Raw genomic sequence first — 14,441 nt, forward strand, 5'->3', positions numbered from 1 at the left:
TGGGGGAGGGATCGTTGCGTTGTATTCAAATATGGACAGCAGCTCTCCTTGAAGAGCCCCTAAAGAAAGACAACATATAATTTTATATCTTTAAGGCTAAATAATTAAACTTAGATGCGTGAGACACCAAAAATATCCGGCGTTTGAATTATGCAGGCTGATCAGGTAACTGGTAAGCTGTCTGGACTATTTAGCATTTTCTGACCGATGACTGCGATAACATTTACCGTATTCAGGAAAGTCACCCCAAGCTCCATTAGAATGCCAGCATGATGAAGTACTACAACATAAAGTCGGGTCGGGACTATGTTTTTAAATATTTTCACATATTTCTACCGATCAATTGCTGTGCACTGGAGCTTTGTTTTGCTCAGCCTGCACCCATGTCAGTGAACTTAATCAATGCAGCACGCTGAGCAAGTATTGCCCTTTCCTGTGTCCTGGCTAGCCGCAACGGAAGCATGGCATTACCAGCGTGGCGTGGTGGTATGGACACTAATAGCATTACCACGTACGGATATGTGTAAAAATCGGCCGCGCTAGCGGTTCAATACGCGACTTCCCTGTGCCGGCGTCGGCCACTTATTTAGCGCGCGGAACTGGAAGCGCGCCAGTCGTTTTCCTGTCACGTGGACGCTTGTGGAGTACCGTACATCGTACACGTGACCAGGGCACCAGGGCGTCAGTTTACCTCGTGGGATGACCCGCTGGAGTGGCTGACGTCTTACAGCAAGACAAAGTTTCACGAGTGTTTCGTTGTGAAGCATACCGTGATACATAGAAGCGTTTCTGGCGTAGCTTCAAACGCCCCAGAAGTGCCAGCCGTCAACAGCAGTGAACCGTTCAGCCACCAGCAGTGAAGTTGAGATAAAAACAGTTTGTTTGTCGATAGAGCCACAGGATTGGTCAGATTTTGCAGTTCTTAGTGAATCACGCCGCACACAGTGCGTGCTGCTGAAATGGAGATGCCGACTGGAAACCATCTCTGCAGACGGCTAACGGCCGCAGCTTTTCACAGCCCCGCATGCAGTACATATTGCACATATCTGGACTGACGCCGGCTCGACAGAGCCCAGCCGCTTTGATCGATGGAAGCATATTTCTGCGCGCAAACAGTGCCGCTTCTGCGGCGTGATGGCCGCCTTTATTTGTCGGGCTGTGCGCGCAGCACCCGGCCCCTCGACGTCTCGACAATAACAAACAGACTGACGTGCGGACTGCCGGCCGGGTTATTGTTCTTCGGGTATGTTCGGCTGTCGTGCCGTTTCCGCCGCTCGGTTTGTGCAGTACGCCGCTGTTGCTGCACAGTGGGCGCTCGTCTCCAGGCCATCCTGCCACTGCGGTATGCTGGTCGGCGGTTCAGGGACGAGACAGGCCATTGTCAATTTGTGGATCTGCATTAACTAGCAGCACCAAATCACAAAAGCCCTAGCAACAGGCGTTTCATCTCGACCCGTCCTCAGTGGGTCGAGACCCCGGCATTACGAGAGTCCTGCATTCCTCTGAACGAAATCCGTCCGCCCGACTGTTTTGCCGAGTTTTGAGTGACAGACCTGTTAGGCGGAGCACGCCCGCCCTGTTTACGGTTTCGGCCGCGAGCTGGAAATGCCCAGCGAAGAGGGAAAACGAGTTACAGCGGTCGGATTATTCCAGCGACCGAGCTTGATAAGGAACGGCCTGGCAAACAGTCCAGGACAACAGAGGACATTGCTGCCCGGTCGCCTACCAATGATATAGGTACTGAAATCACTGTGCTTTCCAGTGGTAGTTGGGATTTCTAGACAGAATGCTAAACTAGATTGGTAGCTTTTTACTGCACCGACTCCGAGCATTTCGAGATTCCACCTGCTGATGCGCTGACAAATGGTAGAATGAAAATAGAATAGTTATATGAGAAATTTCAGCCAGATGTGGATCAGGTCAAACGTCCTGAAATTATCCTAAGAGGAAACCGATTCCTGTCCGTCTTTCTTGGCCTAAATTTCCCAGTTAGTGACGTCAAATTCTCTTGAAATACTATTTCGAAACAAAGTTACCACAGTCTGCCAAATGACCAAGTCCGATAGTCTACAGATAGACTTTGGTAAATCTGATTAAAGACATGCAGCCTTGCACGCCGCGACTAGAAACGGAGGACAAAAGTGAAATCAATATAAACTGTCAGTAAAAGCATAAGTATGTCACCGACCGAAGGGCAGAACTAGATGGAGAATAGAGATTAGAGATATTCCAAATGAGTGCAGATTTGTCAGATCCTATCAGAAAGCTAGTTAGATAAAAAGTTTGTTATGATAACGCTCTTGTTCTTTGCATAATTTTGTCACTGATGCATCTATGTTGTCATACTAGCTAGTTGATCGTTTTCACAGTCGATAGTAGCTGACACATCACGTCATCAGTCCAATTTAGATCAGCTGTTTAGATTATTTAGCCGTTCCAATTTAGACGTCATCAGTCCAATTTGGATCAGCTTACACATGACGTCATCAGTCCAACGCAGACCAGCTGACACATGACGTCATCCGTCCAGTTTGGACCAGCTGACCCATCACGTCATCAGTCCAATTTGGACCAGCTGACACATCACGTCATCAGTCCAACACAGAGCAGTTGACACATCACGTCATCATTCCAATTTGGACCAGCTGACACATCACGTCATCAGTCCAATTTAGACCAGCTGACACATCACGTCATCAGTCCAATTTGGACCATCTGACACATGACGTCATCAGTCCAACACAGACCATCTGACACACGTCATCAGTCCAATTTGGACCAGCTGACTGCCCCTGCTCATCACGCACCTTTGCTGTCCGTCTACAACCCTCTGTCCACAGAGCCGACATCTCTTTACTGGGCGATGGACGTCTCGACCGTACGGGCGGCGCGGCACTTTCACAGCGTACTCTGCTGTATAGAAACGGGTCGGTCCACGTACAATGGCCCACTTTGAATATAAATGGGACCGCGTGGGCCGCGACTGATTCATGGTCGAACTGGAGCGGGCTGCTCCATTTCCCTGGGGCTCGCTTCTTTATTGGACGAGGTAGAGAGAAATTGGACGGCTTTGGCCCTTTAAACCTGTCTTCAAGAATGTTTGAGCCTGGTTTGATGAACGTGTTCATGTTTCTCTAATGATCCAATAGCAATGCTCTCTCACATGTTGTTAGGATGAACGTTCAGATGTTTCCAGTTACGTATAACGTAGATATGAAATAATCAACGCTCTGCCGCACACCAAATCCACCTTGGAATTCACCGTACCAATCATGAACACAGACGTAAGCCCTCTACGGACCCCTACAGATCCACACAGTAGCGCCGCATCGGCAGTGCCCGCGGGAGCGCCGCACAGAGCAGGGAAAGTGGTGCGGTTTCACTCTCGGGCATATGGCTGGGCCGGGAGCTGGCGCTGGGTCCGTGGCGGCCGCCGGGACAGCCCTGTCGGCCAGGAACAAAGGAAGCTTTGTTCCGGCGCACCGGGACGGTCCCGTCTGGCCCGGGAGGGGAGGGGAGGGATGGTCCGAAATAGTACAGCGGAAGTGTTGCTCCTGTGAGTGACGAACATGAATTGAAGGTGGTGTGTTAGCGTGGCTAGACACCATGAATACAGGAATATTTGGTCGGGTTACGCGGACAAGAATGGTGCTGGATCGCTTCTCTCACATGTGTGAGACATAACAGAGCGCAATATGGCGCTCTGTTCATATTCAGAAAATTATGCCTTGCGGATATAACGCATTCATCAGACCAGGATAATTGCACTAACGACGGCACAAGATGGCGTTCCGACGGTGCAGAGCTCTAATCTTAAGTCAAATCAAGCATGACGCACTCATGAGGAGCGTGGAACACAGATCATATGTCGTCGGTTGCGTAATGACAAAATGTAGGTCAACGTTCCACTGCGAACGAGTGATAGCCATCTGCACACTGCACAGGACACAGGATAAAAATTAGCGACTCATTATTTGCTGCAGGGATAAGTGACACTAGCGATCTTCCCATGAGTTTCCGATGCATTGGCTATCATACAGTAAGGCGAGTTCTCAGTGGGTCATCGGTCATCTATGTCTACATATTTCTGCATAGATCACAGGAAATCTTGAACCAATGCGTATTTAAAATGTGCGCCACACAATTCCTGGAAACACCGCAGTGAATATTGCAACATTGAAAGTATGCTGCCTTGCAAGATGCATAGCTCATCAGCCTGCTGAATAAGGCTGGTGCGTCAAATATAGGTCAGTGACCGGCAAAGTGAAAAGTTTCTCGCCTACGCGTATTCGGCCTAGGAGCAATTCAGTCTGGCGACTAATAAATATCACGCACTGAGTCTGGCGTGAGAAATACTCGAAGTCGTCGGTTATAGCAGCAATCTATTGTGACCACTCAGGAGTTTTCTTTTATTAATCTCGTTGGCAGTGCCAATAGTTGATACAGGACAAGTTAACTCAAGAAAAATGTCAAATTAAGATTGGGTAAGCTTTGGTAATCTTCGTTTTTATCATTTCGATGGTCGCAGAGATATCTTAGCGAGGTCACTTATGTAACAAATTATAATGAACCCGTTTATCTGCATGGATTGTAGATATTAAAGGGCAATACGCATTTTTTAAGCTCTTACCTACCAGCGAAAATTCTGTCACAAATTGAGATGCACTTTAGATAAAAGTCTGCAAAGTCTTAAACGCTAAGCTAGTAACCAGCAAAAACATTCATTAAACATTTTGTTTCAACGCAACCGCGTGATAGCAATCCACTTCCTCGGATATAATTTACTTCTGCAGTTCCACTCAACATTTCCGATAAAAACATGAGCATTATCCCGTATGGATTTGATACCGTATGCACATTTATCCTAAAGTGAAGTGACGTCCAACTGAATATCGGAACACGGTAGCCGGTGACATGTAAAGGAATGCATCCCTCCTTGTTATCCTCGGGATCAATCCATCGTCATTCTTGATTATGCTCCCCTGTCCAAGGACGCCGGTCACCATACCGGGGCCGATGGCAGCTCCTACAGGAACATATTCCTCCCGGTGACCTTTTGAGCGACTGGGTGACCTACACTGTAAAAAATATTGACGAGCTATGTGTCAAAACAAGGGTCTCGAAACAGTCACCAGGTTGTCAATGCTTCCGGTACCTACCACTTGACTAGTTACCGCTTAGTTAGCTCACAGGCTGAGAACTATCCAGATCGTTATGATCCGGTATTGTAATGATACCCTAGGTGTACCTTTGTTTTGAAGTGCTGAATTAACTATCAAGGTTGTTTGACGTTTGTTTTCGCCTCAATCCGAAACGAGGAAGACCCTCATCAAATTATTAGGTGAAAGCCAGCCTCAGGATGATCAAAATACTAGGGGTAGTTTTGTCATAGTAATCTGTGAAGGGTGCGGAACAAGCCGTAGCAATGCACTCGTCACTAAACCAGCCTGAGATTATTCGCCATGTAGCTGCTGCGTTTCCCTACTTGCTGAATCATGTATGCAACTTTCCATTTCCAGTCACTTTTTTCGGCAAATAAATTGTTGGGTTATTTGGAAGGTGAATGACAATTTTATTTCTATAAGTCAATACATTTGTATTTCCGATTGCCCTAAAACTTTTTTTAATCGTTTGCGGTAGGTTTTTATTGTTCGCAATAAAGTTGCGCACCTGTGAATCCTTCACTTAATGCGTTCCCGGCTTACCCGGCGCCGGTTGCGCCGTGTGCCGTGCCGCGTTCGGTCGGGGGTGCGTGCGTCTGTGAAGTGCGAGTGTTTATCACTGGGCAAACCTGTATCGTTTCCATTTGTGCAGTGTCTAGTTATGAAGAATTGCTTGCCGATATATGACCTGCAGTGATCGACGTTCTGATTCAATAACTTGCCATAAGCCATTATTCTCAACTAAATCGCGCAGAGACGTTTGCAAAGTTGTCGGGGGGGGGGGGGGGAACAAGAGCGATTTTAAATGAATTGCTCTCCATGCAGTGCAATAGGACTTAGGTTTAATTTTTCAAAAGTTGTGGAGCCGCCCCCGGTGTCCGGCCTGGCCAACTCTCTCAAGAACCGACAGCTAACGGAACACTGAAGTTTCACTACGACGATTTCCGCCAAAGTTATGAAGAAAAGGCAAGTGCGAGAAGTACAAAACTTCTCTTGGTAATCAAAACTTAGGTTTGGCAAATTCCAAACCCTACGTCACTACAACTGTGGATATAAATAAGCTGGTTATTGACGGCCAAGCTCTGGCCAATCTGAGGTTCAGACCTATCAAGTTCATGAGGCAGCTGCGGTTGGGCGGCTCACGGGCTCCACTGCATAGGCTCAGACAGGCACTCTACAAAATGTCTTCTGTGTTCTTAGGTTCAGATCTATCGATATGTGCAATGTGCATGCTTCTGATTCGATTGATAACTGTAAACGGGCGCTGGAAGTGAAAGGTTCGCTTGATATACGAAAGGTGCATTGCAAGAAAGCACATTATTTCAGAAATACACTTTCATTTTATCTTGAGTGTTTTTGGAATGGGCCGGATGAATTCGTCATCAAACCGGTAAGGGATTTCGTTTGAAGACCACCGATATTTAAGAATATGATGGTCTTCAAACGAATTCGCTGGCAAATTCGATGACTGGATTGGGCCGCGTAGGATCTGCTGGTCATCTGACTATGGGTTGATTAGGGCCTAGTTGGGGGTTCGTCGTGGGGTTCAAATGTATAGCAATACGTTAGTTTTGACCTAGTTTGAGCTTCGTTCGTTAAGTAGGAACAAGACGATGCTTCTTTTGAACATCGTCACTAAACAAGCCGCCCTCGTTTTGACATTGTTTTTCGTTATTATTGTTACTAGGTACTTTGTTATCACACACAGCATTAACGAGGACTTGCTTCCAAAACAAGGCAGAAACGCTCCAGCTATTTTTGGGACGTGGTAAAAACTAACCGACACCTGGTAACTGTCATCTGACGAACACAAAACAAGCCAGGGGCTCGCAGCGTGTGTCAAAAGTAGGATGCAAAACTAGTCTGTACCCTCGACATTTAGCGTTGAGAATCATTTGACGAGGGGCTAGTCAATATTTTTTACAGTGTATCCCAACGGGGCTCACTTGTCCCGAGCTCAGCCGGTGCAGTGGTAAAATCTAATCCACCCGGTCTCTACTCTCTTCCCTTATTCTCTCATTTCACGGTCCTGAATTGGTTGAAAGGGACAGCGCCCATCTCATCAAAAAATAAAAACAAAGCCGGGAGCTGCTCCGGGCATTTAGCTTCGCTGCCAGTCTACGACTGCCTCTACGACTGACGTCACTCCCAGCAGCTTCATGTGACGTCATCCCCTCCAGATGGTGCCACCGTAGAGTCAGCAGCAGTGACTCGTCGTTTACGCCGCGCCGGCCGCAGCTAAAAGTGAAAATCTGACCCGGTTGGCGTCACTGTCCCACATCTCGGGCCATTTCAGTTTCGTCCGCTTGACGACGGCCTTAAGCCGCCGCCGCAACTGAGCGTGGAAGGAGTTGGAGCGATCCCTGGTGATAAGGGTTTGGGGTCGACAGTGATTCCGCCCGAGGGCTTGAGTTATATGACTATGACACTCCGAGTGCATTGTGTCACTCATTGAATGAAACGGAAGTTAATGACATGTTTGTACCGAAGTGTCCAGCCTAATGGAAAATGATTGTCCCATAAATCTGTCTCAAATGTAACACGCCCATCTTTAGGTAGGTACTTGTTATATTCATGAGGGTAAAGGGTGAAATCGAGCGAATGCACGGCTTCGCGTAGGACCTTTAAATGGGTCAAAGCTACGTAATGCTACTGTGTTAATTAAGAGGCCACACCCATGATGATTCGCAATCGCCCTTTCTGCAAGAATAATGTATCCAAAAGCGGAGATCCGGTCAGGGTGGACGTCAGCCTGTAGCCATTCGGTTTTGACGCGAGACGGACTGGTAGCAAGACTGAACCATCCTTGTAGCGATAAATTTGTCGTTCCTCCCCATCCCTCCGGACATTTCCCACAGAACCTTCTTGGAACTATAGGTCAGCATCATCTAAAAAGAAATGTTTGTTTTCTTTTTGCTTGAAGTCTCAGGACGTTGGGACTGCCTAATTTACAGTCGTTTATTATCTAAGTTTATTCGCTGATTGCATGGCCGTGCAAACAGAAATGTAATTTAAATTCCACCATCCAACCGATCGATCGATTGATTGTGACTTAGTTGTTGCTCGGTCGTGGAAACGACACAGAGATTATCGTACTTCGTTACTTTTCTGACCCCTGTCGATTTCTGTTGCGGCTGGAGGCCTCGTTCGGTACGCCCAGCAACCACAGATACTTATCCATCATTATATCTGTCCCGTGCTGAGCTAAGAACCATTGCCCAACAGCATTGCGACACAATTCAAAACACCAGCAGCAAGTACCTAAGCCGAGCGTGGAACGTCCCAGGACACCACGAATTCCATAAATAACCTCCTCTAAGAATATTACTTAACTATGTTGGTAGTTGGTCATTGGACTGCATTCGAAGAACAATGGGTTGAAAAACGGAGGACGACGGACAGCGAGCGCTGGACCTCGGCGCGCGGGCGCCGGGCGGCGGGCGCCGGGCGTATAACGGCGGACTCCGCCATCCCAGTCCGACCACCGCCGCTCTGGCGCTGAGAGTGAAACCGTCCGTCTCGGCCGGCCGGAGAAACGCCGCCTGATTACCATAGACGGCGGCGGCCGCGACCGCCACACAATGGGCCAGTTATGCCGTCACACCTGTGACCGACGGCGTAACGGGCGCGCCGTGACGAGCCCGCCCGTCATGGGGTCGGCCGCGACCAATGTGGGCCAGGCGGACCACTTGAAGTACGAACATGGCTCGAGCAAAGTTTTTTGCGCCGCGACCACGATCTGTTCCGGAAGGTTTAATAGTTAGCACACACCCCTAGCTGAAAAGTCAAAACATGTTCTATCCGGACATTGGCCACACTATATGCAACTTCAGTATCCCACACAGCCGCCCTAAAGTGGTGTTCACGTCAGACAAAGTCATTTCGGACACCTCGTTTCCCTACATCCTCTCCTTCACTGGCTCATTTCCAAATATACAACATCGACCTAAAAATAAAACTCCGAGCGAGCGATCGATCAAACCCATCTCCCGTGCAGCCCTGCACCGGCAGCTGCACTGTCGGGACCTATCTTACATGTGCACTGTGCAGCCAGCGGAGCCAAGTTTGCAGGGCGCCAGGGAGGGGTGGAGGGGGGCTCTCCCGGCAGACGGACACCGCGCCGCGCCAGCAGTACGTCGCTCTGAGCACGCCGCAAAGTCAGTGGACAATGCTAGCTGCTCGGTACAATGGAATGAGAGCTGATGGCTGGTGGGCGGCACACGACCCGCCCAATAGGACTTTGAGGACGTGGGGACAGATTCAGACACAAGCCCATACTCAGATTCAGGGTTAGGTTCCGACTCAACTTCAGAATAACAATGAGCCCCTCATACTCAACCTCAGCCTGATTCGCATCCTGAATATCAGCTTTAAGCTCAGAGTCAGATTCAGTGTCAGGCTCAGACTCAAACTCGTGCCATGCTGTTCCGGCCAAAGCCAGCAGGCACGATTTCGCGTGGGCGCGTGATGCATGTCCTGCGTCACACGAGGCAGCGGAGCAGGAACCTCATGGAGCTAACTAGTTGAGCTGGATACCCGGCAGGGGGCCTCGTGTGTAGCTGCTGGACTGCACAGCGCATAATGCAATCCACTATATGTGTGTTATGACTTGTGAGGAATGATGACTGGGAGGACTAGGAGACGTGGCGTTGCACGGACAAACGGTGGGACAGCTGAACAGCCGAACAGCTGGACGGCCGGATATGGTCGAACAGGACGTGGCTCGATGCGGTGGGCGCTAACGGTGCCGTCACGAGCGAAAACCACCAGATATAGGACATGAGATGGAACGATAGAGCAGGATTTGACCATCGGGCGAAAGTCGGAACTAAAATGCGGACATGAAACGTGATCTGCAGTGCGTTTGGTCTACCCGTCCGCTTTGGGTTGACCTAGTTTTGAGGACTAAATATAAATTTGAGAGATAGTTATGCAGAGTGCAGGGCTGGCATAGCTAATCGACAAGCGAAAAGATATGCCATATGGTATACAGTAAGAATTTTCTATAAAAATGTCCCGTCATTTACGCAAGTTATGTCAATTACCGGAAGTTATACGACTCGTGTCGTTAGGCATGGTATACGATTTACAATATGTCCCCGGATCTATTCTTAAACAATACGATTAGCGATATTTAATCACTTGCAGTCCGTTGCATGACGGAGGCATACGGCCATAGCCCATGAGATCACGCGCTTCACGAAGTGCTTTGGGCGTGGGCCATTATCACTTTTTAAGCAGCTATACTAGCTGGGGCCGGTAGAGCGATGTCAAGAGGTCAAGAGTACCAGGAAATATCCAACAGTCATGTGCATTTGGACGGCATACATCACATCCTCATTTTTAGACCGGCTATCAAGCCGTAACATGCGAGCCGACCTGAGTTTGAGCTGGTCGTTGTTTCCGTTTCACGGGGTACTGGACTGTCCATCTCACGTGGGGCCGCGTGCCTTTGACGTGAGGTGGACACAGATGGCATTTCCAGTCACTCGGTTTGGTCCTGCCTTCTGACGGTATCTCGATAACTTTCTCGGAAAGAGCCGTTTGTAGAAAGACGGCCGTTCCTGGACACGACAAAAACTGGGCAGCATTTGTGTGTAGTTTGTTTGGGATGCCCCGTACGGCCCGACAATTCGTGTTTTCCCTATTTACTCATTACTGAACCTCTTTGTTATCACTGAAATATGAGCCCACGTTTCTACCGATCGATTCTCGGTAGACATAGGTCAAGCGGTATTATCCAGGGACCACCCATTGTTTGATCCACCTTTTATATGCCGTTTTCGCTTGTGGGTCTCAAAATACCATTCTCCAGTTTATTTCTGTGCTTGAGCATTGACCAGCCTCCCCGCCTCAGCTCCAATTCACGAGTCAAGCCACGAATCACGATCTTGATTCAAACACGTGCTCGAGCGCCGCCCCCTGGCCCGGCCCGTGGGCTTGGCAGCGGGCGGCGGGCGGCGCGGCGGCGGGCGGGCGGTGGAGAAAGTGGCCGGGAGTGCCCGGGGGGCGGCGGGCCCCGCGCTGGCCCACTTCCTTGTGCCGGGGCCGGCAGCGCCGACGGCACCGGCCCTGCAGCGTGATCGTCACGGCACTGGACGTGACCCAGCCGCCAGCCGGGCCTCAGAGGTGACCTGAGTGACCCGATGGTGACCCTACAGGGACGTAGAGACTCTGGTGACCCGGGGAGGATCGTGGGCCCAAAGGACCCGACACGTGCCCTGTGTGACCTGAGCTGATCTCGCCGACAGGAGATGGCTGACCCGAGAGACCCAGTTGAAATGAGCTGGGATGATATGCTGAGCAGAAGTGTGACTTATGAAGATGCGGTAGTCAAAGCGAACCTGAAATCATGACCATGAAAGGCCGGCTGATTTTTCATGGAAAATGTTTTGCATGCGAAATAAAAAGGAATATTTATCTATGACTGTATTTTGTCCTGAAGGTGTCGAAAAGCTAGCAATCGTGTAGTAGCAGTAAAGAACAGCTGCGAACCAAACTGAAGTATGTGGAGAACACATGTTTGAGCGTGAACCTCACTGGAAACCGGTAGGATGACTGTGGATTTGGACATTACCTACTTGAATCACTTGATCAGAATCATAATGGACGATATACGGACATCGTGTACTACCCAGCAGTTTTGCACCATCGGCGCTACCACGAAGTGGTGTCAGAACACGATAATCATGGCTGTAACGGGTCATTTCAGTACCGGATAGATCTTGTTACTACTGCGATCCTTCGGGAAAAGACACAACTCGCACGTGCATTGCCTCACGATTTTGATAGGCGCACCAGTCATTACACGAGTCAGGAAGTAGAAAACACATGCTTGAATCGATATGGAAAAGGTCAAATTTGACAAAGAATGCAAACGATTGACAAAGTAAGAAAACGTCACCGCTCATTCCATGAGATCCTCATCGTCCCATGATATGGGTGACCCACTCTCCAACTCCCGACAACAAACAAGCGGAACATGACGCCCCATTTTCCGCTCCCAGAACTCGTGGCATCACTTCCGCTGTCTGCGGCAGCCAAGTGGCGCTGTTTCCAGGCGAGAAAAGGGAGAGTGGCGTCCGCTCGGCCTAGCTCCCGGCCTCCCAGCGCTCCGCGGCGCTGCCGCCATTGCCGGGCCGCTCCGTAAGCGCTCCCAGCTAGTCGGCCGACCGGCGCCGGCGAGTTTCACTTTTCTTCAGAGTTGGCGCGGCTCGACCGACGCTCGACCGGACGACTCGACTAGACGACTCACCGGACGGGGGTGACTTGCCCGCCAAGCGGTTTGTGGGCTCAGGAGGGCTACTCTCAAGCTGACAGGGCGCACCTTGGTGCCTCCATAGGTCAAATGGTTGCCTCATGGAAGCTGTCAGTTTTCATATTCGAAGGGTGTCGGTGGCTCAGCCAGCATCTCGGAGCTCAGCCGGCGCCTCTGTCTCCACCGTGCCTCAGCTGTCTCTGTTCAGCCCCCCCTGGACCGGGCGGCCGCACAGCGTGTCTGGCCGCCGCCGCCGGCCGGACGGGGTGTTGCGACACCCCTCGGCAGGGCTGACGACCTGCGGTGACCCCGCCGTGGGCGCTGCCTCCTCGTGGCGTGACCGGTCGGTCAGCCGGCAGAGAAGTGCGGCTGTCGATGGTGTGGTCCGGTGGGGTCGCGATCAGACCCGACATGACCACACCCTCCCCGCCGGTCGCGACGCGTCGTGCTTGGACGCGACGCGTCACGCGCACGGTTGCCGCCGCCGGCGCGCGGCCCAGTTTGCAACGTGGGGGAGGATCGGTGGAGCGATGATATCGCCTGGAAAAAGTGCACGTTTTTACCAAACCGACCAGGAAATGCGGGAGAAATTTGGTGACGGCCGGCCGCGTCCAGAACGGGTTTATCTGATTTTCAACACGTTCCTTTTGAATTGGGTCACGCTGCGAATGAGCGAGTCTCAACTGTCCGTCATTCGGAGAAAAGATTAGCCCTGTTTAATGGGTTGAAAAGTATGCGAACAATTAAGTACACGCGCAGCTTATACTCAAACCATTCAGCTTGGCTCCAAGACAATGCCAAACTTGAATGTAAGAACCATTTTGCATTGTTAGCCATGCTTCTAACTGCGACTCGACTAGGGAGCAATTGCATACAACGACAGTATTCTACACATTCTTCGTAGACCACACATCAGCCCAGTGCACCTCTTATCCACTCATGTCTTCGCCGCCGTCTCCACTGGTTAGCGCCTCTGTGAAGCCCGCCGACCCACCGAGCTCCGTAATCTAGCGCCCGTCGGCGGGCCGTTTTTGCGGTCGGCAAACGGCGGCCTCCCGCAGGCCAGGACCGTCTCCGTTATGTCACTGTCCATCGGCAGGGCGCTAATGCTCGTACCGCGCCGGTTGCGCAACGGGCAAGGCCGTTCGGTTCAGCGCCGCTCAGCGCCAGGCAGAGATGAGTGGTGGACAGAGGAGAGATCGGGGAGGAAGAGCGGTGGGGGAAAACGGCGGCATGACGCACGAGAGAATGGTTTGAGAAGAGGGCGCACTTTGCAAGGCAGCCCAGACCTCCTCAGCGACATCCCGCTGCTCATGGCGGTTGTAAAATCTCATTACTGACCGTTATTTCTCCATCCGTCGCTGAATTTACATACCACATTTTCTCCGACGATTAATTGTTTATTATTTCACTAAGTTGTGTGTACCCAGATATCCGACGGTTTTACGATACCCCCGGGATAGGGGGCACGGAGGACGCCTCTAAAGTCGTGATTGAGGCGGCAGCACCGGTCCCAAGGCAATCGAGTCCCGTTTGAGACGGATCTCTGGGGGCACGAGCTCCCCGGCCATGAGGGCTGAAGGACGGCATCTACCCATGGGAAGAGCGGATCAGGAGATAAAGATAAGCATCGATGTCGGCTAAGTAGGGTCAGATGCTAGGGTGAGGCTCGAAGAAGACGAAAGAAGAGCAGCTAATGATGTGTTAAAAGGGTATATGTGGTGCTGTAAACAACAATGAGACGATTTGTAGTCTGTAATGGAACCTCAAAGTGTAAGCAGCAGGGTCGTCTCGATTATAATATTTATATTTATTTATTTATTTACTTATATTGATGCATCAACTACCATGTATGTAGATACCTACCAGCGATGCATGATATCTTTCTAGCTTTTAATGAGGTAGTAAATTCACATAGAGCCAAAGACATATGGAGTGAAAAATATCCACTGCTTTGGAATTGTCACCAGTAAAATCGATACTTAAACTCATACAAGCAACGCCAATAAAGCATGCCGAGT

General features: G+C 50.2%; 1 protein-coding gene across 1 annotated transcript in view; it reads right to left on the reverse strand.

Annotated features, from left to right (window-relative positions):
* LOC122371583 (ichor-like) overlaps positions 1-14,441 on the reverse strand; it is a 34,295-nt gene that overhangs the window by 19,177 nt on the left and 677 nt on the right. The gene's annotated exons all lie outside the window — the stretch shown is intronic.

Source organism: Amphibalanus amphitrite, unplaced genomic scaffold, assembly GCF_019059575.1.
Source record: "Amphibalanus amphitrite isolate SeventyFive unplaced genomic scaffold, NRLGWU_Aamphi_draft 001260F_arrow, whole genome shotgun sequence".
Classification (NCBI taxonomy): Eukaryota; Metazoa; Arthropoda; class Thecostraca; order Balanomorpha; family Balanidae; genus Amphibalanus; species Amphibalanus amphitrite.